Raw genomic sequence first — 25,033 nt, forward strand, 5'->3', positions numbered from 1 at the left:
TCCTTTGGTTCATAGCTGAGGTGACTGTCATATGATAAAGGATCAAGTGGGTCACTGGGAAATGTTTATCCACTTTCTGAAGCAAAAACTCCTCCAAGTGTTTTAAAGATGTAAACCTGCCCCCTTTTCATGTCTGGCAATGATGCTGATGATGAGAAAAACCTTCCCAGACCAGGGTGATCTATCCAAGATCTATTTATTTTTCCATAATCCCTTTGTTTATGTGTTCTCAAATGACTAATGAGGCCAATCTGGAACTGGCAGATTTTGCCACAATTTAGACAGATGGTTTCAGTATATGTGCATAAAGAAAGTAATGTTGGAAATGTGAAAATAAAGATATATTTTGTACTATCCTGAGTTTTTCTAAGAGAACAAAGGTAAAATGACCAGGGGGCATGGAAAGGTTTTAGTGTACTAAACCACACAATGTGATCTTTTTACCTTAGAAGCCTCTGGAATAACTACTGAGAATCATTGCAGTAACATACAGATGATTTTTTTTTTAGCCCAAACACTTGGAAAAGTCTAAACATATGCTCTAGTCATTGCTTTAGAAAGCTTGTATAAGCAATATTAAGTGAACTGTTGCTGATAAAAATGTGACCTCACTCCAAACCTGAGCCCTTCCTAGAACTGAAGCAAAACCAAATATTTCTGGGTAATTTAAAATATAAACAGGGCTGACCATTTTTCAGGTCTTTGCATAGATGACACATTTCTGAACCTTCTACTCTAATCCAGTTATCCAAATTTTAGTATTGTCTCTCTTAGATGAGAAAACCTGGAAAATTTTTGTACATTTCCAATTTATTGAATAGATCCTAGCAATATGAAGACTCATTCATTCACATATCCTCAACTAATATTCACTGAACACTTACTTTGTGTAAGACAAGATCGTTGATGCTGCAAAATTCCAACATGAGTATACCCATAACCCTGGTCTTCAAGAAACACAGATTTCATAGATGTGTAAACAAATTGTTGTAACACCGTATGGTAAATTTACATAGTTCCTCAGAGAATAATGCACTGTTTTTGCTAATAATGCCTGTAGTGGTAACAGCAACAAAGAAGTAGAATGGAGGAAGTAGAAGGAGAAAGATCCCATGTATAATAGGTTGCCCTGAGACATATTACCCAGAAATGTGTGCCACGCCAGCATCATTAATGGCAAGTTGCTCAGCAATTAAGCTGGTTTGTGGTGGTGGCAGAGACCAGGGTTGTGTGTGGATCTTGGATGTAGGAGTAGAATATCTGCATATGTGACAAGGCCCTTTGATGCATGATAGAAATAAGACTGGGAAGCAAATATGGCCATGTAATGGGTCACAGGTTGGTTACCCATACCCTGCTGCAGCAAAACTCCAGATGAATTTCAGGATGCTAAATTTTAACTTGGATATCCAAGTCATCATGAAGATACATTGTTAAAGGTAGGAGGATAGGAAAAGTATTATTTGCTATTTTGTTAGCTACATTTATAATTTTTAAATGGCACGTGTACTAAGAACCTTTATTTTCTACACTAGTCCCAATCCCACCCCCAGGCTGTGTATGTTTGGGAGCCTAGTCTCCAGACAGTCACAGGCTTCTGCAGGCCAGGCTTCTGGTTTCTTCGATGGTAATATCCCCTCCTAAGCTTTGTAGACATTTGACCTATTTGTTTCCAGTTAGTTCCTTTCAAGTAACCACAGCCAAAAGTTTCTTTCCCATCAGTCTTTCTCTCAATTTCATTGTATCTGCCTTGAGATAATTTGAAAAATTGGGTTTAAAGGGATAGACAATGCTCTTTATATCATCTTTGGCACTAGGTTGTCTCCTAATTTCTGAATAACGTATAATAGGAAGGAGGTGTTAATGGCCTGAGTGCTCACACCCTTATAAAAATTGTTTCATCAGCACTACCCCTAATAACTAGCCTGATAACCACTTCTTTTAGAATTCGTTACATGTAGCAAAAAGAAGCCAGAACACATTAATAGTGTAACTTTTTTTCAAACCAGTTTGGCTAGATAGAGACTTCTGTTGGCATATGACCTGCCTTCCAAGGTATTACAGAGGAGTTTTAACAAATGTTTTCTTAAAGCACACACAGATCACCAGCTTTCCAGCCTACAATATACATGCCCTACCCCTCAAGACCAAATACAAAGCTCAAGGCATATGTTTTACATATCTGTTACAACAGTAGCCCGGTTCTAAGTATCAATTTCTACATTAATTATAGGAAGCAAATTCAATTGCATGAGACCCAAAATACAGGATTTATGCAACACTCAGTTTCATTGCTTTCTCTGGGGATTGAAGGGCAGCTTTGACATTTTCACTGTGTAACTTTAATGCTAAGTCTAAAAGTGACTATTCCAAGTGATGGAAAGTAAGAAAGGGGCAAAGCAGCACAGATGCATTCATATTAATGTTAAAACACAGAAACAGCACATATACTTTCTATTTCCATCCAACTGGGCAGGACTTATTTACATGGCCACCCCAGGCTGCAAGGACAGCTGGAAAATGCAGTCCCTACATGTGGAGCCATGTACACTGCTAAAATGGGGGCATCCTATGACTAAAGAAGAAGAGGGAATGTGTAGTGATGAATAATCAGCAGTGTCTGCGACAATGACCCATAGGTCAGAATAGGGGCCAGGAGAGAAGGAGGGAGTAAAGAACTCATGGAGAGAAGCAGTGCAGATGATGGGGTAGGATGCGATAGGGACCTTATCCTGAGCTGGTTTTAAGTCTGACACCCCAAAGCTGTAATTTCCATAGAGGAGTTCCCCTCCCTTTTGTCTGCTAAGAGGATGTTTCTCCAAATTATACAAAAACCCATCCGCCCCTTGGAGGTTTCAGTGATCAGTCTCATTTTCCATTGTTTTGTTAGACACATCCATCACAAATAAGGAGGCCTTCCAGGTGAGTGTGTATTAGGAGCTCAGAGGAACATAGAGAAGGGGGATAACTAACATAATCTAGAAACTTTTTTTTCCTACAAAAAAGGTAGGACTTCCATGACTGCAAAAAGAATAAAGAAGGGCAGTTGAAGGGAGTCAGGCTTCCGTGAGGACTGATCGGAGGTGTTGCCCCTGTTACTCAGACTTTGCGGGTCTGCACAGCGTCAGAGGACGACTCAGAGCCCGCTGGGCTTAGAAGCACCCGTGTGCACAATGAGAATCCCAGGCTGAACTTCAATTAGTTCCTTAACCTCTCTGTTCCTCAGTTTTTGCATCTCTGAAATATGGACATTCACCACAGAGGGTTATTTTGAAGATTTCGATGAGAGCACGTATACAGAGTGTGAAGGCTCTGTGCTCTACAAATGGTGAATGTTTAATAAATATTACCTAAAAGCATGTATCGTGGCGCTCTTATTGAATCATAATAGAGAACACAAGAGATAGTCTATCCATAGTAATATTTTTCAGTGCCTCTAACATTGTGTCTGGAACACAGCAAACATTCAAAAAATGAATGAATGAGTAAATGAAAACATTTTGAAACCCATTCAAGTAACCACCCTACACAAGGTTTCCCTGGCTTCTCAAGTTTCTTAGTGGTTCTTTAAATAGTGGCTCAAAAATGAAGAGGTCATGTTAGAAATGTTAGCCAATGTACATAATTTTATCTGAACAAAGGAAGTCAAAACTGCTTATTAATTTACAGTGAAGCCTTCATATCAGTCTGAGAAAACCAAATGTTCAGCAGCACTGAAAATTTCTAGAACACACACAAAAAGAATCCTTAAGTTTCTTTGGGAAAATGGAGCCATCTACAGACCAAATCGATTCACTATTAAACAAATTCATTCCTGGACTTTGTAATCATAGAACAGGAAGGTTTTTCTACTTTAATTTCTTATTACTCTTATTTTTATTTCTTGTTACTCTCATTCTTCTGCTTCTAAATATACAGCTGGAGTTCTAAAGCATATCCAGTCTTTACTACCTCCATCACCAGCTTGTGCCACTATCACATGAAATAATCTAACTAGTCCCCTGCTTCTGCCTTTGACCCATTACAGTCCATGAACAATGGAGTCAGAGGAATCCTTTCAAAGTAAATCCCTCGAGTATCTATCCACTGAATTTAAAAATGAATGAATGGCCACCATAAATCATACATGATTTCAAGTATGGAATGGTGATAAAGCAATAACCAGAACATGGTGCCTGTTTTGCAAAGAAAACAGAAAAGCTTACAGAAAAATCATTAAATCCTCAACAATAAACGTAAGAGAAGAATGGCTGATGAGGAATGATACAACTAACTCCCTTAAAATAAGAGAGCACTGAAGCTGGTTCTTGAAGGACCAGTTAATTGACATCTTACCTTTGGTCTTTCCAATCAAATAAGAATAATTTAGGAATAATGCAATAGCTGCCATTTATGAAGGATTGACTCCTTACAAGATACGGTGCTAAGTTCTCAGATGTATTACTTCACTTCATCCTTGCAACCACCCAAATAATTAGGCATGTTATCCCATTCTGCCCAGGCAGAAACTGAGAGCTACAGAGGTTAAGTAATATGCCTAAAGATACACCTCTAGCCAACAGTGGATCTGAGAGCTGAATCCAGCCTGTTAGGGGAGCCTGCGCTCTTAAGGACTAGGCAATACTCCCTCTGTGAAAGGCAGAGACAGAGATCCTGGCGACAAAGCTAGAGCAAGAGGTTTCTCAGTATCTATTAGACAGGCCTTCCACTGGCATAGTCCTGGAGCTTTAATAGGTTGTGATTATTTAAGTGAGTGCCATGCCAATCCCTGCCTCAACATAAATTTTTGACATTGCAAACACACACAGACACACAGAGATAGAGCTGCTGCACGAGACTCTGATGCTAAGAGCTTATAACCACAGCATGAGCCCATATGGGCAGGCACCATGTCTTGTCACCATTCTGTCCCCAGCGTGCCATGGTAGGCATATAGTGGATGCTGAATAAATGGACAGATGAACTGAGACTCTAACTGCATTTTAAATACCCAGTTAACAATTGAAGGTAAAAAGTACCATCAGAGGACAGATTGTATGACAGATTGTACCGGGTGCCCAACAGTTGACTGCTTTTAATGTAAAGGATTTGAGCCTTAAACAGGCAATTGAGTGAGTACTTGGAATTAGCTAAATTACGTTATAGTTCAGGTGAGTCCTGTTCATTTTAAGTCTAATTTTGTGACTGTACCTATCACCAACTTTGGTCAGGGATCTGCATAATACATATATGCTTTGCTGGTAATCATTCGAGTGGAGCTTTTTTTTTTTTTTTACCGATAGAGCCAGTGGGTGCCACACCAGGGGGCTGGCAGAGTGACAGCAGCAGGCCCCGAGTTCCAAACATTATGGTGAAGAGAACAAAGGCCCTGGAATGAGAGGAAATGGGGCATCTCAGAGTTCATGAACACCAGCCCACCGGATTGGAGTCCCATCAGGACTCATTCAGTTTCAAGTAATAGCAATGCTTCTCAAACTGGCTGAAACAATGATTGCCTCCCGTAATTGATATGTTCAAGAGATGTGGCCAACTTGGGAACCACTAGGCCCAATGCCTCAAAAAAATGTCATCAAGACATTGCTGGTCTCTCCAGCTCCTGCTTCAGCATTTCTTTGCATTTGGCAGCATTTCCAGATAGATTCCCGGTCAAGCCAGCAGAAGTGGTTTCCAGCAGCTTCAAACTTACATCGATTCACTTAGCAAGCCTGGTGAGTAAAGGGGCCTCTTTTCCAACCATTTTAGCTGATAAGTACTTGGATTCCCTCTGATTGGCCCCACTTGTGTCACTTGTCCACCTCTGAATCAATCACTGTGGCCAAGATCATACAGCCAGCTCTCTGATTCGTCAGGATTGAGACATGTATACCTATGGAGTCCAAGGATGGGGTCATCTCTGCCCAAATGATATAGACCGGAGTGGAAGAGAACTGATTCTCTAAGTAAAACTCGAGGTTTCTTTTACAGAACAGGGATGCTGGGAGGTGAGCAGGGAGGGGAAGCAACAGACAAAATGATATGAACACCAGGTGCTGAAAATATGCAAAAGCATGTGGAACATGGCCTAAGACTGCCCCCTAACTGAACTGGCTTGGGAATGGAGAATGGGAGAGGGAAAGGGGGCATTACACCTATTAAACCACAAAACAGTTACTAAGCATTGTATTAAGCAGGAAGTTTGAGTAAGTTGCAATTTAGTGACCAGCCTTCAAAAGGGCATCATTCCTTCATTATTGTGCATGAAAGAAGGAATGAAAGAATGAACAAATGCAGAGCAACTTTTTAAGGTAGGCAGTATTTACCCCATTTGAAAATTTAGGAAAATGAAGTATAGGAGCTGAATAGCTTACTTAAGTTCTCATAAGTCAGCAACCAAGAATTTTTGTGGGGGCTCAACTTCTAGGTCACTATTCCTAAATGCTCCAAAAATGGGGTACATTAAAATAAAGATTTATTATTGTGCATAATTTTTTATTTTTATTTATTTATTTATTTATTTTTTTTAGAGAGAGTTGGTGGAGGAGGGAGAGGGGTAGAGGGAGAGCGAGTGAGACAATCCAATGCAGGGCTCAATCTCACCACCCTGAGATCATGACCTGAGCCAAAATCAAGAGTCAGATGCTTAACCGACTCAGCCACCCAGGTGCCCCAATCGTCAATAATTCTTAATCCTAAAATTCAAAACGGTGGCAGGGACTTTCATAATAAAAATATAACTTCAATCTGGACTCTGTCTTCTACTAGCCAAAGGTCCTTGGGCAAACTAGTTCACCTCTCTTAGCCTCTGTTTCCCCATCTGTAAAATAATGATAATAACCCCCTTTATTGTGGAGATTAAATGAGATAACCTATGTAAAAGCACCTGGATAACATCAGTACAATTAAATAAATAAGCTATATAGTACTAATTGAATGAATTTGAGATTTTTTAAAAAATAAAATAGAAATCACAGTCCCTGCTTCAAAATAAAACAAAATAACACCACCACCACCAACAACAACAAACACCTGAGTTTGGCTTTCATTCCATCACCAGTAGAAATCATCCCCATGCTGTTACTCAAGTTAATGTAATTATATACAAGGCAAGAAAGAGGCATTTCCTAAGCATATAATGCGTTAAAACATGACCCCCACTAACTCATTGGATCCTGAAAGCAATTTGGGTTGAGTTTTACACCATCTGCAACCTCTCAGACTTCAGAAGCTTTGAATCAACACTGTGCCACCTTGCCATACATTGGACACAAATATAAAAAGAAAAAGAAAAATCAAACCATAACCCTGGACTCCATCTAGGGTCTTGTCTTGAGGTTAAAGCCTTAGAAAATGTCTCTCTTCTGTGAAATAAAAAAGTAATCATATCCTTGCCCATGTCAGATCTTGACACCCTTTTCACTGTTTTCCTGTTCTGGTGTCAACTCCCTGACCCCAAGTCATGACCCATCTAGCCTCTGTGATGGCTTCACAGATATATCCTCACTCCCTTTAGTTCAGGGACTCTCCTCACCTCCTTCTTCCTCCTATCACCCATCAGCAGCCATAGCTGTCCCGCAAGTGTCTACTGCCCAGCACATGTAACGGGACAAATAAACACTAACAAAGGGAAATACTGATAAGCCGAACATAGTAAAATTAACAATTTCTGTTCATCGAAAGATATCATTAAGAGAGTGAAAATGCTGGAGAATATATCTACAACATAGAAATCTGACAAAGAACTTGTATTCAGCATTTTTTTTTTTTAAAGATTTTATTTATTTATTCGACAGAGATAGAGACAGCCAGCGAGAGAGGGAACACAAGCAGGGGGAGTGGGAGAGGAAGAAGCAGGCTCATAGCAGAGGAGCCTGATGTGGGGCTCGATCCCAGAACGCCGGGATCACGCCCTGAGCCGAAGGCAGACGCCTAACCGCTGTGCCACCCAGGCGCCCCCTGTATTCAGCATTTTTAAAAAATCTTTTTTACACTAATAAGAAAGGACAGCCCAATTTTTAAAAATAGGTAAAAGACTTCAGTAAATATTTCACAAAAGAGGAAATCTAAATGGCAATAAGCACATGGAAAGGTGCTCAACATTACAAGACATTAAAGAGCCACTGATTCCAACCAAAGTGAAAACATTTTACATATCCACAAAACTGGTGAAAATGTAAAAATAACAGCTGAACAGATAGATCAGTGTTAGTGTGCCAAACTGGAACTTTTGTATCTTGCTGATGGGAGTGAAAATTGGTACAACTACTTTAGAAACCATTTGATGCTATTTACTAAACCTGAGAATATATCTTATGACCCAGTCATTCTTTCTCTCTGAGTGTTTTCCCAAGAGAAATGCATGGTGTTCATGGAAGTGCAAAAGGTATGTATACAAGGATATTCAAAGCAGCATTACTGTGATAGCCAAAACCAAGAAACAATGTAAAAGTCCATGAAAAGTGGAAAAGAAAATTGTGGTTGTATAGTCCTATAATAGAATATCCAACAATAAAACAAAACAAACTTCAGCTGCACACATGGCATGAATGAATTTCAAAAACATAATGTTTAGCAAAAATACATGTTCTAAGATCCCTTTTATGTAAAATTCAAAGAGGGGGAAAAACTAATGTAGGGTAAAGGAGGTAGTACAGTGGTTACTTTTGGTGGCATAAAGGGCTGACTGGGAGAGGCAGGAGTGGCGTAGCACGGTGCTGTCAATTTTCTATATTTTTATCTGGAGCCACACTGGTGTTACACAAGTGTATTCACTTTGTAAAAGTTTATTGAGTTGTAGCTTGAAATCTGTTCAGTTTACCAAATGTAGGTTGTACATCCATAAAAAGTATACTAAGAAATCCACACCCTTCTTGATGCCTATAATTAAGGCTCATGAGTTCATTTCAACCAATTCTGTGACTTTAAACTGTCAAATATGATTGGAATTCACTCATCTACATAGAACATTTCCATACCCACAAAAGCACTTAAAAAAAAAAAACACACACACACACATCTATTTTATTGTTAGCAATTCAGCTTTCACTGAGCAATGGTTTGTGGGAATCATCATGCACAGAAATGAGCAGCAAGAGGCCATGAGTTCCTAAAACAATCAATGTAATAGTAGCAAATATGTACGGATTACTGCACTATTTTATTTCATCCTCACAATAAACATTTGAAATAAGTACTGTTTGTATCTCCATTTTACAGGTTAAAGAAAACGAGATCCAGAAATGTTAAACAGCTTGTCTAGGTCCACACAGTTAACGAGTGGCTAGAATGAGGATTTAAATCCAAATATGTCTATTTACTTTGTCAACTCCATGGACACTAACTTCCTCTAACCTCCTCCTCCTTGGGAGGCAAAGAGACAGAGGAAGTGAGAAATAAAGTCTCTCTTCCCTCTCTCCCAGGGAAGAACTTCACAGTTAGGCGATAGGTAGCAAAGAGTATAGACATTTCATTTCCAGAGCTCCATTCGGGCCAGAGGCACATAATCTGTGATGGGGTGCTGTCCTCCATGTGAGAGGCCTCTGCATGTTGGAATGGAAAGAGAACACACAGGCTTTGGTGCCTGAGAGATCTCACAGCTCTCCTTCTACTATGCCCTTCAACAAATCTGTTTCTTTATTTATGAAATGAAGGTGAGCAATCTTTTTCATAATGCTGTTGAGTGAATGAAAATGTCGGATGCATTAAACTACTACAACTGGGGGAGGTTTTCTTTTGTTTGTTTGTTTGGTTGGTTGGTTGGTTGGTTGGTTGGTTCGTTGGTTGTTTTTTGCTGTTGTTTGTTTGCTGTTTGTTTTGCCACAGTGCAGCACAGCCTCTGTTGTCTCACACGCTCTCCTTTCCCTTCGAAGGCTCACAAGTCCTGGGATGCACCGCAGAGAGGGTAGTCACTTAAACGATCACGCAGTTTTTAAGTGAAACTTTTTCATACCCTATGCACTGCACAGACCGCCTTAAATTCCTTTTCCCATTCCTTTTTGTGTGACCTACTCCAGACAATTTGGAGGAACATTTAAGTATCTTTACTTCTCTCCTTTTAAACTTAGAACCAATGCTCAGATGCTGCATTTCTGCTCCCTTTTCTTCTGGATCTCATCCTGACCCTTTTTGCAATGGAGAATCACATAATTACAGCTATCACCTACCCAGCACCTTCTTTGTGACATGTCTACATCCTCAGTCATCTTTGCCCAAAACCTTGTTGCTTTTTCCCTTCCTTTTTTTGCACAATTTGCTGCCATTATGCACCCAGTTCCCACAATTATACCCTCAGAGTCATCTGTGCTTCTCTTCTCCCCTTCAACCCATAAAACCATTCCTTCAAGACAGATTCTAAGTTCAGCCTACCACCTCAAACCTTTCCTACCCCTGGCAGTTTTGGACATCTGGATCTTTTCATCCTTTCATTGTATAGGACATCTTCTCAACTGGTCCTTCTGCCTCCACCTCTCCTCTCTCCTTGTTCAGAGATCTCTTGTCTATATCCCTATAAAATCTAGACTGCTGAGATGGCAAAGAAGGCCTGGCCCTCTCTATGCTCCCCTCTCCAAGTGCGTCTGGCACTCTTGTCTTCTCACGCTCCATGCTTCTGCCATCTTGACATAACCACCATCCCTTTCATGACCCTTTGGACAAGTTGCTTGACTGTCCACTTCCCAACCCTACTCCTTCTGGGAATCCAGCAATCTCTTACACATCCTTCAAAATGCTGCTAAATGTAACTTCCTCTGCAAAAGTTCATCTTGCCCAACTGGGTGTTATACACAACTAATGAAACTGGGTGTTATACACAACTAATGAATCATCGAGCCTTACATCGGAAACCGGGGATGTACTGTATGGTGACTAACATAATATAATAAAAAATCATTAAAAAAAAAAAAAGTTCATCTTGCCCATTGCTGGCAGTCCAATTGGTTCATTTCTACTCTGAGTTCCCAAAGTACTTAATATATTGAATTGCAATAGCAGTGTTTGAATTCCTGCCATTCCTCAGGAGCAAATGTTGTGTCATATGTACCTTTATATTCCCAGTGCTTAGCACTAGGATATATAGCTGTTGGAGTTAGAAAAGTTATCAGAAAGGAAAGTCAATGCAGCATGAATGAATGAATGAAGTTTTTACAAATCCAAGCCGAAACATCCAACTTGAAGAAATAACCTAGAACATACAAATGTTCTTAAAGCCGCACAGGAAATTGAGAGCCTGATTTATAGAAAGAGCGCCCAATTAAGAATCCATCCGCCTGGGATGTTATTCCATCTACACCACTCACTAGCATCAGGGCTATAAAGGTGTAATTCTACCCTCAGGACTCTTAGACTTGATGACGTGTGACCACCTTTCCAACTTTAAGATACTAAAAGGCTTGATAAAGAACAACAAGCTCACGATGACCTAAGTCTTTCTCCGCACTTGTCAGAGTTAATTCACACACTACTGAAGGTCTGTCATACTCAAATCCCTTTCCATAGGCCAGGAGGAGAGAGCCACAGCATTTCTAAGCAACAGTTTTAGGGACACATGAAAAAGGAATATTGGCTCAGAAGCAAAATAGAAAGGACACCCTCTGGATGCGAGACAAACCACAGAAGTAAGAGGAAATGGTTTGTTGTTGTTGTTGTTGTTGTTTTACAAGAAGATTGGAGCCAACCCCCCAAAACAAAACAAAAAAACAAAAAAACAGGACAAAGTAAAAGTCCATTCCATTCAAAGCAGTTTTATTCAGGGCAGTCAAATGGTGCAAAGATCTTGCTGAGTTAGACCCAGACACTCCACATGCAAAAGAGATAGGAATTTTAATTTTGCATACGTGGTTTTCCTATTGCCAATCACTAATATTTGCAATTAGCCTTGGTCGTCCTTTCTGGTCTGAGTTAGGACATTTTTTGGTTTTAAGAACAGGAATTCTCCAGTTTATATTTTGGAATGGGGGAGGGTGGCACTGAAAGAGTGCGTAAAGGAAGGCTGATGACGATGGTATGTGTGCTATCAGCATTAGCGAGAGCCAGGGACAGTGAAAGTCAAATTTCACGGGAACCCCAGAACAGCTACCATTATGGCCTCCCCCAGACCAGAACGTTGACTGGTAACACAAATTTCATCTAGCAACATCTCTAGGAGTCAGGTAAACTGCTTGTATCTTTGGCAGTCCAAGTTTGTTAACCTATACCCTACTCTCCACTGTTAACATGACTCCGTTATATCCTTTGCCCCTGATTCTGTGCGACTTCCAACTTCTGCAAACTCACATGTTGTCTCCTTAAGTCTCTTAATCAGATATTTCCCAAAGGGAGGATCTGAAAGCTGCTCCAGTCTTAACATTCTCTCTGATCCTTGGAGCATTTACACAATACCACTGAGCAGGTTGCTGGCAGCCTGTGGATTGTTCACACTTGAGTCTCCACTCTGGTTCCAACAGCTTTGGCCAGAGTAGAATGCTCAAATGAATCAACATTGATATTTATAAAAGAAACCCCTTGGAAAAATATCTTGGGTGAGGCAGGTACTCTTGAGACTTGGCCTGCCCAGGACATAACAAAGGCCCACTTGGATGGCAGGGGACAGTTTTCCTTGTTTTAAATTAGAAGAAGCTACCAGCAACTCCAGACACCTCTGACCATACGTTCAGTGTCCAGCAATCCCTCGAATGACCCAGTGACTTATGCCAACAGAAGGCTACTTTTCAACATGTTTTCTGCATCAGTCAGCCTCTGTAGTTAAACTTCTGTATCAGTTGGCTAAGTTGTCCCGTACTAACAATGTTCCCCAAAACCTTAGTGGCTTACAGAGGGTGATTTCTCCCTCATGTGTGTCCCTCACGGGCTGGCTCTGCTTCTGCCCCATGCGTCTTCTCCCTGGGAACCAAACGGACAAAGCAGCCTCCATCTGGACTACACATTCCAATTCACCAAACACAGTCCCAGTCATGCCTGTTGTCCCAGAGAAATTAACAATAGCCTATCTTTTCACTCTCGATAGCGTACACTCTCACTTTCAAATATTCCTGGTTTGGACGATAAATTGCACGTCATCTTTTCTATCGAGGTTATTGACGACTTCCTGGCAAAGGAAAAAGAGACATGGCAAAAACACAAACTGCCTCTTAAAAGTTTCTGGTCAAAAATGACTCGAGTCACTTTGCCCACATTTCATCGGCTAAAGTCCACTCCTGAGTTCAGTATGGTGAGAACGTATAATGGTCCTCAAGGAGGGGCAGCAAATATTTTGAACAAAATACAACCTACCAAAGTAAACAATGGAAAACATGAAGACAAAATGAAATGATATAAACAGTTTGCCTAAGGCATGTGTGTGGAAGGGGTAAAAGGGTAGGGTTAGAGTCACTGCACTTTGGGGCTTCTACAATTTTATCAATTTTCTAGGCTTGTCCATTGCCCTAATTTTACAAGATGAAAAAAAAAAATGGAGCCCAGGAAGGGAATTAACCTGCCCAAGTTCCCAGAAGTCTGTAGACCAGTCCATGACCTGCTAATGTGAGAGTATAGATATCTGATGGAAGGAAAAGCAGTTTGGTGATAATATAAAGCACTTATGTCTAAATCTAAAGCAATGCCAAGCCACTCGACTTACGTAGACTTGACAGAGGTAAAACTGACATGGCCCAAAACACAGTAACTGAGAGAGTGCCCAATAACTCAAGAAACTCTGTAAGAACTCAAAAATAATCCAACTCCTCTTCCATGAGGGAATTTCAGAGAATGTTCCCACCTTATATTGCAACATTTATGACATTTCTGAGTCTTACCTCCTTCTTGTCATTAGGTGACTTGACTCTCTTCTTCTGCTCCAGGGCCCAGCTTCATGGAGATCAGTAGTTCTCAATCTTGGCTGCAACCCCCAGGCCCAGTCTCCACCTCTCCCCAAAGATTCTGATTCAGTTGTTGGGAGAAGAGGTGCTGATAAGTAGCACTATTTAGAAGCTTCCAGGTTATTCTAATTTATGTTCAGGATTGAGACTCACTAATGTAAGATTTTTTTCAATATTCCATGGACTAGAGTGATAGATTTTTGGTCCAGCAAACCACTCAAGGAAGGAGATTCATATACTCTTTGTTATGGACTGAATGTTCGTGTCCTCCCCAAATCCATGTATTGAACTCCTCACTCCCAATGTGATGGTCTTTGCAGGTGGGGCCTTTGGGCAGTACTTTGGGCCTGCATGACAGGATTAGTGCCCTTTTAAGAAGAGACAACAGAGAGCTTTCTCTCTCTCTCTCTCTCTCTTTCTCCCTCTCCATATTCACACAAAGAGGAGATCATGTGAGCAAAGAGCAAGACAGTGACAGCTACCAGCCAGGAGAAGAGGCCTCAGTGTAAAACTACTTTGCTGGCACCTTAACCTTGGATTTCCAGCCTCCAGAACTGTGATAAATAAATGTCTGCCGTTCAAGGCACCCACTCTATGGTATTTTGCTAGGGCAGCCCAAGCTGACTGCTATTTAACATTTGTCTTCAAAACTCCCCAGGTCTATTCTTCTCTGCTAGAGCTTCACACACACACACACACACACACACACACACACACACACAAACACACACACACACTGGTTTGTGTGTTTCATTTGCTTGCCTGAAATGCATTTCTAAATGCAACATAACATATATTATCCAAACCACTTTATGAGAAGATATGCTATTTGTCCCAAAGAGTCTTTGGTATTTTTAGTTTGAAGACTCAATGTTTCTCTAATGAATATAAGGCTAGAGGTTAGAAAACTTTTGGTGTAGAGCTGGTTCCACTACTTAACTGGCCATTGCACATTGGCTGGATCATCTCTCTACACATCACTTTCCCATGATAAAGGAAAGAATCAAAACAAATGCTTTTGTAAGGTCCTTCTTCCAGGGCAGGACTCACACAACTGTCTATCACCCACTTTATAAAATGTATTAAACTTTTCTAAAAATGACAAGGTCCAGGACGCTCCTATTCTGCCCAACCCCAAATTGGTTAATTGGTCCTGGGCAGGTGAGCCCATTGTATTGATCTTTTTTAAATACCTCCAGAAGATTCTAATGAGTAGCCAGGATTGAAAACGATGACCTATTTACAAATGTTTACCAATGAGAATATAGACTCAGGTGAAGTCATTTGCTCAAGATCACTTACCTTTCAAGTGGCAAAGCCAGAACACAAACTCTGGTTGTCTAGCTGCAAAACGCCTTCCGCTGTATGTGGTACAAGAGCTCCTGGCACATATCAGCTGCTTGATACTATTTCCAGAACTTTGGTTGCTCCTGTTTGAAAGTGTACTTGGCTGACAAATCAGCCACACTCACCTATCAGCTGCTGCAGGGGTCGGGGCAGAAACTTGGGTTTCGTTGCGGAGCTAGGGTCAGGATATTTTTCCATCTGTGCCCAGTAGGATGCACTGGTCTTCCGTATCTGAGGTTAAAAGAATAAGATGCACAGAGACTAGTTGTGAATCATAAATAGGAATGTTTATAGATCTTTCTGGTTTGCGTTTCCACATAGAACTCTTTTCTGGTGCACTACATTGGCATTTTGATTAATGTTACGTTCTTGGCTTGTTCTTTAGTTGCAGCAACACACAGATTTCTGTCTACACGTACTATTAACTGTCATCTGAGCTTCCCACGCAATGCAGCTGATAATTACACATTCTGGAAGCTGGGTGTCAAACCAATTAACTTGACAGGCTCCGCTGATTTGGATAGAAATGGAGGCTGTACAAATCTGTTTTGTGGTGTCTCAGTATAAATAGAGAAGTGATTAAGTGAAAGGATGTCAATAAAATAATATTGGCTCAAACCCAGGCACATAAGGAGTGGGTTGAAAAATTTTGAGTGTTGGAACCAAAGAGACCAAAGTTCAAATCCCCATCTTGCCACTTCCTAGTTGAATGGCCTCATACAAGTTACTTACATCTACTTTTATTTTTAATTACATATTTACCCAAAAGGTGCATTTAAAAATGTGTGTGTTTTCTTAAAAAAATAATAAATACCTTTATGTTCAACAGACCAGCTTAAAAAGTAGAACTGACCAGCACTCAATGCTCTTGGAACTTTCCTGGTTCTCACATCGACTTTCTGCCCAGTGGTAACTCTGAGCCTCTCTTCATCATCCCCTTCCTTTCTTCTATAGTTTCCCCACCTGTATATGAATCCCTAAACATATTTATATTCTGCTTACCTGTCCTGAACTTCAGAATCATATATGCGTCTTCTGTGGCTTCTCCATTTATTCGATATTGTGCCTAGGATCTGTTCACACCAACGTATGTGGCTAGAGATCATTTTGTTTCACTACTACACAGCACTCAACTACTTGAATATAAAACAATGTATGCGACCATCCTACTGGCAACAGCCATTTCAGATCCTTGGTATTATAAACAATATTAAAAGAAGGATTTCTGTACAATTTCTCCCAGTGTACCATTGCCAATTTTTCTAGAGCAGGAATTGACAAACTACAGCCTAAGAGCCAAATCCAGCTTGTCATCAGTTTTTTGCAAATAAAGTTTTATTGAAAAATAGCCACATCCACTTACTTGCTTATTGCTTATGGCTGCTTTCCCACTACTACACACAAGATTTCATTTGCTCTCCTGAATGGCTCCTCCTTTCCCCAGTCCTAAACACAAAAATCCTATTTCCTTCTACTCAAAAAGATCTAATTTCTTCTTTTTTGCTTTTTCTTTCTTTTTAAAAAAGTCATAGCCTTCATAGTTCCTTAAAGAACCAGCCTAAATTACTAGCAACTGATTTTACAAAATAACTTCCATTTCTTGAAAGCAAGAACATTACATTTCAAACGCTATGAAAGGTAAAGGGAAATCATTGTGTTCACGTGGGGGTAGTAGTTTAGGCATGACTGAGAGGACGAGAATAAAGAATGCTGTTTGGAAATAAAAGCGTTGTTGCTTTTACAAATTTCTACCTCCTACTTCCTATACTTCATGCTTGTTCTCACTTAGGGGCAATCATTCCTAGAAATAATCCCATTCCCTCTCCCTGTAGTAATTTGGTCTAGAAACCACCAAAAGATGACTCCTTAGGAAACCAGATGTGTGGGCTAGTCTGGCCAAATGTGTGGCTAGTACAAGAAGAATGACAAGAATCTCCCATCATGTGAGGTTTGGGAAGGGAATTCGCTGCCTCCCATCTTTACAAGAGATTCCAATCCCATGTCTCCGAGCAACACTGGGCAGTCCTGGAGGTAACTTCATCTTGAAGCCTGTTATTTGCCTCTGGTAGAAATATGTTACTCCCCAGTAAGTAGCAAGTGTGGTTTGTGGAAAATCCTTAGAACTTAATGCCATAGAGACAAGATCTTGGGAAATCTTAGATCCCTTGATACCCAGACTCTTCAGATAAGTTCAATGCCCAGTTCCTGCTCGGACATGTTTTAAGTCACTTGGTTACTCATTTCCATTATTTTTCTCAACAAGTACTTTAAAATAGGCATCGACTGGGTGAAAGACACAGTGTTGGTATAGGTAAAGATGAATCTGAAATAGCCCTTTTCCTTAAGGATAGCATGACCTACAATATTCGCAGAACTTGGTGCAAAATGAAAATGCAGGGTTACTTGTTTGAAAATTCTTAAGGTTTTCAAGATGGTGATAGGTAACGGCATAGCATTCAACCAAGTATGAGGTCCTTCTAAGCATGGGGTACTGTATAATTCATGCCCACGAAGCAGCCCTCCTAATCCAGTAGATGAGACAGATACACAAAAGTAGCTACCTTATAAAGCATGAAGAATGACAATAACGTTAAATGTCTATATAAGTAATGTGGTATAGTCATGTACTTCTTTTAATTTAAATTCAATTAGCCAAGGTATAGTACATCATTAGTTTTTGATGTAATGTTCAACGATTCATTAGTTGAATATAACACCCAGTGCTCCTCATATCACATGCCTCTTTAATTCCCATCACCCAGTTACCCCATCCCTCCACCCACCTCCCTTTCTGCAACCCTCAGTTTGTTTTCTGGAGTCAAGAGTCTCATATGGTTTGTCTCCCTCTCTCATTTCTTCCCATTCAGTTTTCCCTCCCTTGTCCTATTGTCCTCTGCACTATTCCTTATGTTCCACATATGAGTGAAACCATATAACAATTGTGTTCCTCTGATTGACTTATTTCACTTAGCATAATACCCTCCAGTTCCATCCATGTGGATGTAAATAGTAGATATTCATCCTTTCTGATGGCTGAGTAATATTTCATTGTATATATGAACCACATCTTCTTTATCCATTCATCTGTTGAAGGACATCTCAGTTCCTTCCGCAGTTTGACTATTATGGACATTGCAGCTATGAACATTGGGGCACAGGTGTCCCTTCTTTTCACTACATCTGTATCTTTGGGGTAAATACCCAGTAGTGCAATTGCTGGGTCGTAAGGTAGCTCTATTTTTAATGTCCTGAGGAGCCTCCATACTGTTTCCCAGAGTGACTGTACCAATGACTGTTTACCAGAGTGACTACATTCCCACCAACACTGTAAGAGGGTTCCCTTTTCTCTACATCCTCGCCAACATCTGTTGTTCCCTGTCTTGTTAATTTTACTTCTAAAGGTGAATCAGGATAGGCAACCAACAGTATGAGGTATTTAAACTGGACCTTTATAGGTAGAGAATGTGACTAAATGCATTCTTGACTGGGGAGCATCAAAAGAAAAATTTTGTGATGTGATAATATTCACTTTGACAAAACAGAAACCACAAGGGTTAGAATGTAGGTGATGTGGTAGTGGTGAACACAGAAAGGTCACTTGAGGTCAAGTACTAAGGTGTCCTGGGACCCTAAATTCTTTAAATTTGGACTTAATCTTTAATTGTATACACTGAAACTTCCAAGATTTTTCAGTAGGAAAATGACATGATCAGTTCTAGATTCCAGAAAGAAAAATAACTCCAGTTGTAATGTAGCAAATGGATCACAGAAGAAAGGGACCAGAGATGGAAAACTATTAGGAAATGGTTAATAACACCGAGGGCAATATGATGATGCTTTGTGTTACAGATGAAAAGGAGACAGATGGAAGACACACTGCAGTGCCCTTCTTTCTTTGAAAAAGAAAAAAGGGGGAACCTCCAGGGAAGACGGCAAAGTAGGAGGATTTTAAGCTCACCCCATCCCATGGATATAATTTGGTACATCCACATCAGTGCATATAGCCCAGAAAATGACCCAAAGCCTGGCAGAAGAGACTCTTCACAGTTAAATGTGGAAAAGAGGGTAGGAAGGACAGAGACATGGTGGGGAGTGAAAGAGAACCATAGGACCATCTTTAGGAAGGAGGGACACCATAGGCACAGAGAGGGGAGAGGACCAGACCCCACATCAGGCACCCAGGCATGGGGGACCCACATAAGGAAGATGAATCCTCATCACATCTGGCTTTGAAAACCACAGAGGCCTAACAATCAGTGAGGCATAACACCTGGAACTTTAAAAAATCAGCAACTCTGCTCTGAGAGAAACAGGAGGATGGAGTCCCTGCCCTTAAATGGCACAACAAACAGCCCTGCTGAGATATAGCATAGAAGAAGCAGTTTAAAAAGTGCCTGGGGTATATGGTAAGGAGATTTATTTACTAATGTCACAGCATATGCTGGAGAGTCAGGGATCTTTGGGAGACTTCTCCAAGAACAAAAGAGCTGGCAGGCACCATTTCCCTTCCCCACCCCCCAGCCTAGATACACAGACACTTGCAGGAAACAGCACAGTGCCAACACTCTTCATCTATTGCTAACAGTATGCCCTGCCCCAGCACTCTTCTGTGGACATGACCCCTCCATTCCAGCCTGGCCTCGCAGTTTTCCTGGGTGGCTACAGGTCCACTCCCACAGCAAATCAGTGTGGACCTTGCTGGAACCATGCACCCTACCCTTGGATTTTCTGGTAAACCTGACCCCTCCCCCCTGCAATATGTCCTTGGCTAGAGCCCATCCAGAGCAGTGCCACAAGCTGGCAGGATGCAAGCAGCCCCAACAGGGACCAGCACCACTCGAAAGTGACTCCTGCCCTAGGAAAGGGGAAGATAACCACACACACCAGTCCAACTGTGGCCCCAGCAGTGGGCTGGGGGCAGACATCAGGTCTGACTGCAGGCTCCAGCCACCAATGAAAGCTTGTCAAGGGACAACACAGGGGAATTGCCCTGTAGTTTGGTGCTACTGAATCTCTGGCAAATGCCTCGTCTGACTCAACTCAAGCCCAAAGTGGCTCCAGACTAGCCCACTAATAACACAGGAACCAAACCCACAATGGGCAAAGACAGCCTCTACAGACAGCTGGACTGAAGGCAAATGTGGTTCAGCCACAACAGTAGGGCTCACTCAAGACACACAGAGATATCCCTAAAGCACCAGGTTCTGGTGAACAGGGGACACTGCACTGCAGGGCACTACAGGAGCTCTTCTTCATAAGGCCACTACTTTCAAGAGCAGGAGATGTAGCTGACTTTCCTAACACACAGAAATGACACAAACAAATGAGGAGACAGAGGAATAGGTCTTAAGTGAAAGAACAGGACAAAATCACAGCAAGAGAGCTAAATGAAACAGAGATAAGTAATACGCCTGTTGGAGAACTCAACACCCAAAGAACAAATAATCCAATCAAGAAATGGGCAGAAGACATGAACAGACATTTCTCCAAAGAAGACATAAAATGGCCAACAGACACATGAAAAAATGCTCAATATCACTCAGTATCAGGGAAACACAAATCAAAACCACAATGAGATACTACATCACACCAGTGAGAATGGCTAAAATTAACAAGTCAGGAAATGACTGATGTTGGTGAGGATGTGGAGAAAGGGGATTCCTCCTACATTGTTGGTGGGAATGCAAGCTGGTACAGCCAATCTGGAAAACAGTATGGAGGTTCCTCAAGAAGTTGAAAATAAAGCTACCTTATGATCCAGCAATTGCACTACTGGGTATTTACTCCAAAAATACAAATGTAGTGATCCGAAGGGGCACCTGTACCCCAATGTTTATAGCAGCAATGTCCACAATAGCCAAACTATGGAAAGAGCCCAGATGTCCATCGACAGATGAATGGATATAGAAGAGGTGGTATATACACACAATGGAATACTACTCAACCAACCAAAAAAATGAAATCTTGCCATTTGCAATGATATGGATAGAACTAGAGGGTATTATGCTAAGAGAAATAAGTCAATCAGAGAAAGACAATTATCATCTGATCTCACTGATATGTAGAATTTAAGAAACAAAACAGAGTATCATAGAGGAAGAGAGGAAAAAATAAAACAAGGTGAAATCAGAGAGGGAAACAAACCATAAGAGACTCTAAATCATAGGAAACAAACTGAGGGTTGCTGGAGGTGGGGGGTGAGGGTATGGGGTAACTGGGTGATGGACGTTAAGGAGGGCGCATGATGTAATGAGCACTGGGTATTATTTAAGACTGATGAATCACTGACCTCTCCCTCTGAAACCAATAATAACATTATATGTTAATTGAACTTAAATTTTAAAAATCTTGCTTCTAAAAAAATAATAAATTAATTAAAGTAATGACCATAAAGATATGCACTGGACTTGAGAAATGAGTGAAGGACCTCAGTGGGACCCTCAACAAAGAGATAGAAAACATAAAAAAAGAACCAATCACAGATGAAGAACTCAATAACTGAGATTAAAAATCCACTAGATGAAATAAACAGTTGACCAGAGGAAGCAGAAGAATGGATCAGCAACCTGGAGAACAGAGTAATGGAAGGCAATCAAGCTGAACAGGAGAGAGAAAAAAAAACAATAAAAAATGAAAATAGACTTAGGGAAATCAGTAACACCATCAAGCATAACAGAATTCACCTGATAGGGATCGCAAAAAGAGGAAAGACAGAAAGGGGGAAGGAAATTTATTTGAAGAAATCATAGTTAAAAACTTCTCAAATCTGGGAACAAAACAGAAATCAAGATCCAGGAGGCAGAGAGTCACCAACAAAATCAACCCAAGGAGGTCCAACAAAAAACAGCAGAATACACACTTCTTTAATGTACACATGGAACATTCTCAAGAATAGATCACATATTATGCCATAAAGCAAGTCTCAACAAATTCAAGAAGACTGGATTCATATCATGCATCTTTTCCAACTACAACTCTATGAAACTAGAAATCAGCTATAAGAAAAAATCTAGAAAGAACACAAATACATGGAGGTTAAATAACATGCTACTAAACAATGAATGGGTCAACAAAGAAATCAAAGAGGAAATTTAAAAACTACATGGAGACAAAGGAATATAAAAATACAACAGTCCAAAATCTTTGAGATGCAGCACAAACCATTCTAAGAGGGACATTTATAGCAATACAGGCCTACTTCAAAAAGCAAGAAAAATCTCAAAAAACAACCGGCATAATTTTACACCTACAGGAGCTAGAAAAAGAAGAACAAACAAAACCCAAAACCAGCCGAAGGAAGGAAATAATAAAGATTAGAACAGAAATAAACAAAAGAGAAATTAAAAAGACAATAGAAGAGATGACTGAAACCAGGGGCTGGTTCTTTGGAAAGATCAACGAAATCGATAAACTATCAGCTAGACTCATTAAATGAAAGAGGGGACTCATAATAAACAAAATCAGAAATGGAAAAGGATAAATAACTGACACCACAGAAATACAAAGGATTATAAGAGAAAAATATGAAAAAATATATGCCAACAAATTGGACAACCTAGAAGAAATGGATAAAATCTTACAAATATAACCTCTCAAACCCAAAAAATTCTTCTTCAAGAAGAAATACAAAATTAAACAGACTGATTACCAGCAATGAAATTGAATCAGTAATCAAACAACTCCCAACAAACAAACGTCCAGGACCAGATGATTTCACAAGTGAATTCTATCGAACATTTAAAGAAGAATTAATACCTATTTCTCTCAAACTAATCCAAAAAATTGAAGGGAAGGAATGCTTCCAAATTCATTCTACAAGGTCAGCATTACCCTGATACCAAGATAAGATAAAGACACTACAAAAAAAGACAACTACAGGTCACTATCTCTGATGGGCATCGATGCAAAAATCCTTAATAAAATATTAGCAAACCAAATCCATCAATATACTTAAAAAATCATTCACCACAATCACGTGGAATTCATTCCTAAGATGCAAGGGTGGTTCAATATTTGCAAATCAATGTGATACATCATATCAATAAGAGAAAAGATAAAAACCATATGATCATTTAAATAGATGCAGAAAAAACATTTGACAAAGTACAGCATCCATTCATGATAAAAACCCTCAACAAAGTAGATTTGGAGGGAACACACTTCAATATAATAAAGGCCATATACAAAAAAAAAAAACCACACAGCTAACATCATACTCTATGGGGACAAACTGAGAGCTTTTCCAAGATTAGGAACAAGACAAAATGTCTACTTTCATCACTTTTATTCAATTATGTACTAGAAATCCTAGCCACAGCAATCAGACAAGAAAGAGAAATATAAAATGAATCCAAACTGGTAAGGAAGAAGTAAAACTTACACTATTACAGATGACATGATACTGTATATAGAAAACCCTAAAGACCACCAAAAAACTACTAGAACTGATAAATGCATTCAGTAAGGTCACAGGATACAAAATCAATACACAGAAATCCATTGCATTTCTATACACTAATAATGAAGTAACAGAAAGGGAAATTAAGAAAACAATCCCATTTATAATTGCACCAAAAATAATAAAATACCTAGGAATAAATTTAACCAAGGTGATGAAAGAGCTGTACTCTGAAAAGTATAAAATATTGATGAAAGAAATTGAAGACAACACAAATGGAAAGACATTCCATGCTCACGGATTAGAAGAACAAGTATTGTTAAAATGTCCGTACTACCAGAAGCATTCTGCAGATTTAATGCAATCCCTATCAAAATACTAACAGCATTCTTCACAAAACTAGAATAAATAATCTTAAAATGTGTATGGAACTACAAGAGACCCCAAATAGAGAAAGCAATCTTGAGAAAGAAGAACAAAACTGGAGGTATCACGATTCCAGATATCAAAGTAGACTACAAAGCTGTAGTAATCAAGACAGTATGGTACTGGCACAAAAACAGACATATAGATTGATGAAACAGAATGGAGAGCCCAGAAAAAAAACCCACAATCATATGGTCAATTAATTTTCAACAAAGGAGGCAAGAATATGCAATTGGAAGAAGACAGTCTCTTCAACAAATGGTGTTGGAAAAATTGGATGGCTACATGCAAAAGAATAAAACTGGACCACATTCTTTCACTCTACACAAAAATAAACTAAAAATGGATTAAGGACCTAAATGTGAGACCTGAAACCATAAAAATCCTAGACGAGAGCACAGGCAACATTTTTCTAGATATATCTCCTGAGGAAAGGGAGAAACAAAAACAAAAATAAACTACTGGGACTTCATCAAAATGAAAAGTCTCTGCGCAGCAAAGAAAACCATCAACAAAATTAAACGCCAATGGGAGAATGGGAGGAGATATAGGCAAATGACATATCCAATAAAAGTCTAGTATCCAAAATATATAAAGAACTTACACAATTCAACACCAAAACACCCAATTAATCCAATTACAAAATGAGCAGAAGACATGAACAGACATTTCTCCAAAGTCATGCAGTTGGCCAAAAGACACATGAAAAGATGCTCAACATCACTAATTATCAGGGAAATGCAAATCAAAACTACAACGATATCACCTCACACCTGCCTGAATGGCTAAAATCAAAAATAAAGAAACAACTTGTGCACTGTTGGTGTGAATGCAAACTGGTGCAGCCACTGTGGAAAACAGTATGGAGTTTCCTCAAAAAGTTAAAAACAGAATTACCAAATGATCCAGTAATTCCATTACTGGGTATTTACCCAAAGAACATGAAAATACTAATTCAAAAAGATATATGCACCCCTATGTTTATCACAGTATTATTTACAATAGCCGAATTATGGAAGCAACCCAAGTGTTTATC

The 25,033-nt window shown here is 39.9% G+C and overlaps 1 pseudogene; it reads right to left on the minus strand.

The window, feature by feature from the left end:
• The window catches only part of LOC123797961 (tRNA (cytidine(32)/guanosine(34)-2'-O)-methyltransferase-like), a 45,472-nt pseudogene that overhangs the window by 16,155 nt on the left and 4,284 nt on the right, over positions 1-25,033 (minus strand).

This window comes from Ursus americanus, chromosome 9 (genome assembly GCF_024610735.1).
Source record: "Ursus americanus isolate L20-20 chromosome 9, mUrsAme1.1.p, whole genome shotgun sequence".
In the NCBI taxonomy this organism is placed as follows: Eukaryota; Metazoa; Chordata; class Mammalia; order Carnivora; family Ursidae; genus Ursus; species Ursus americanus.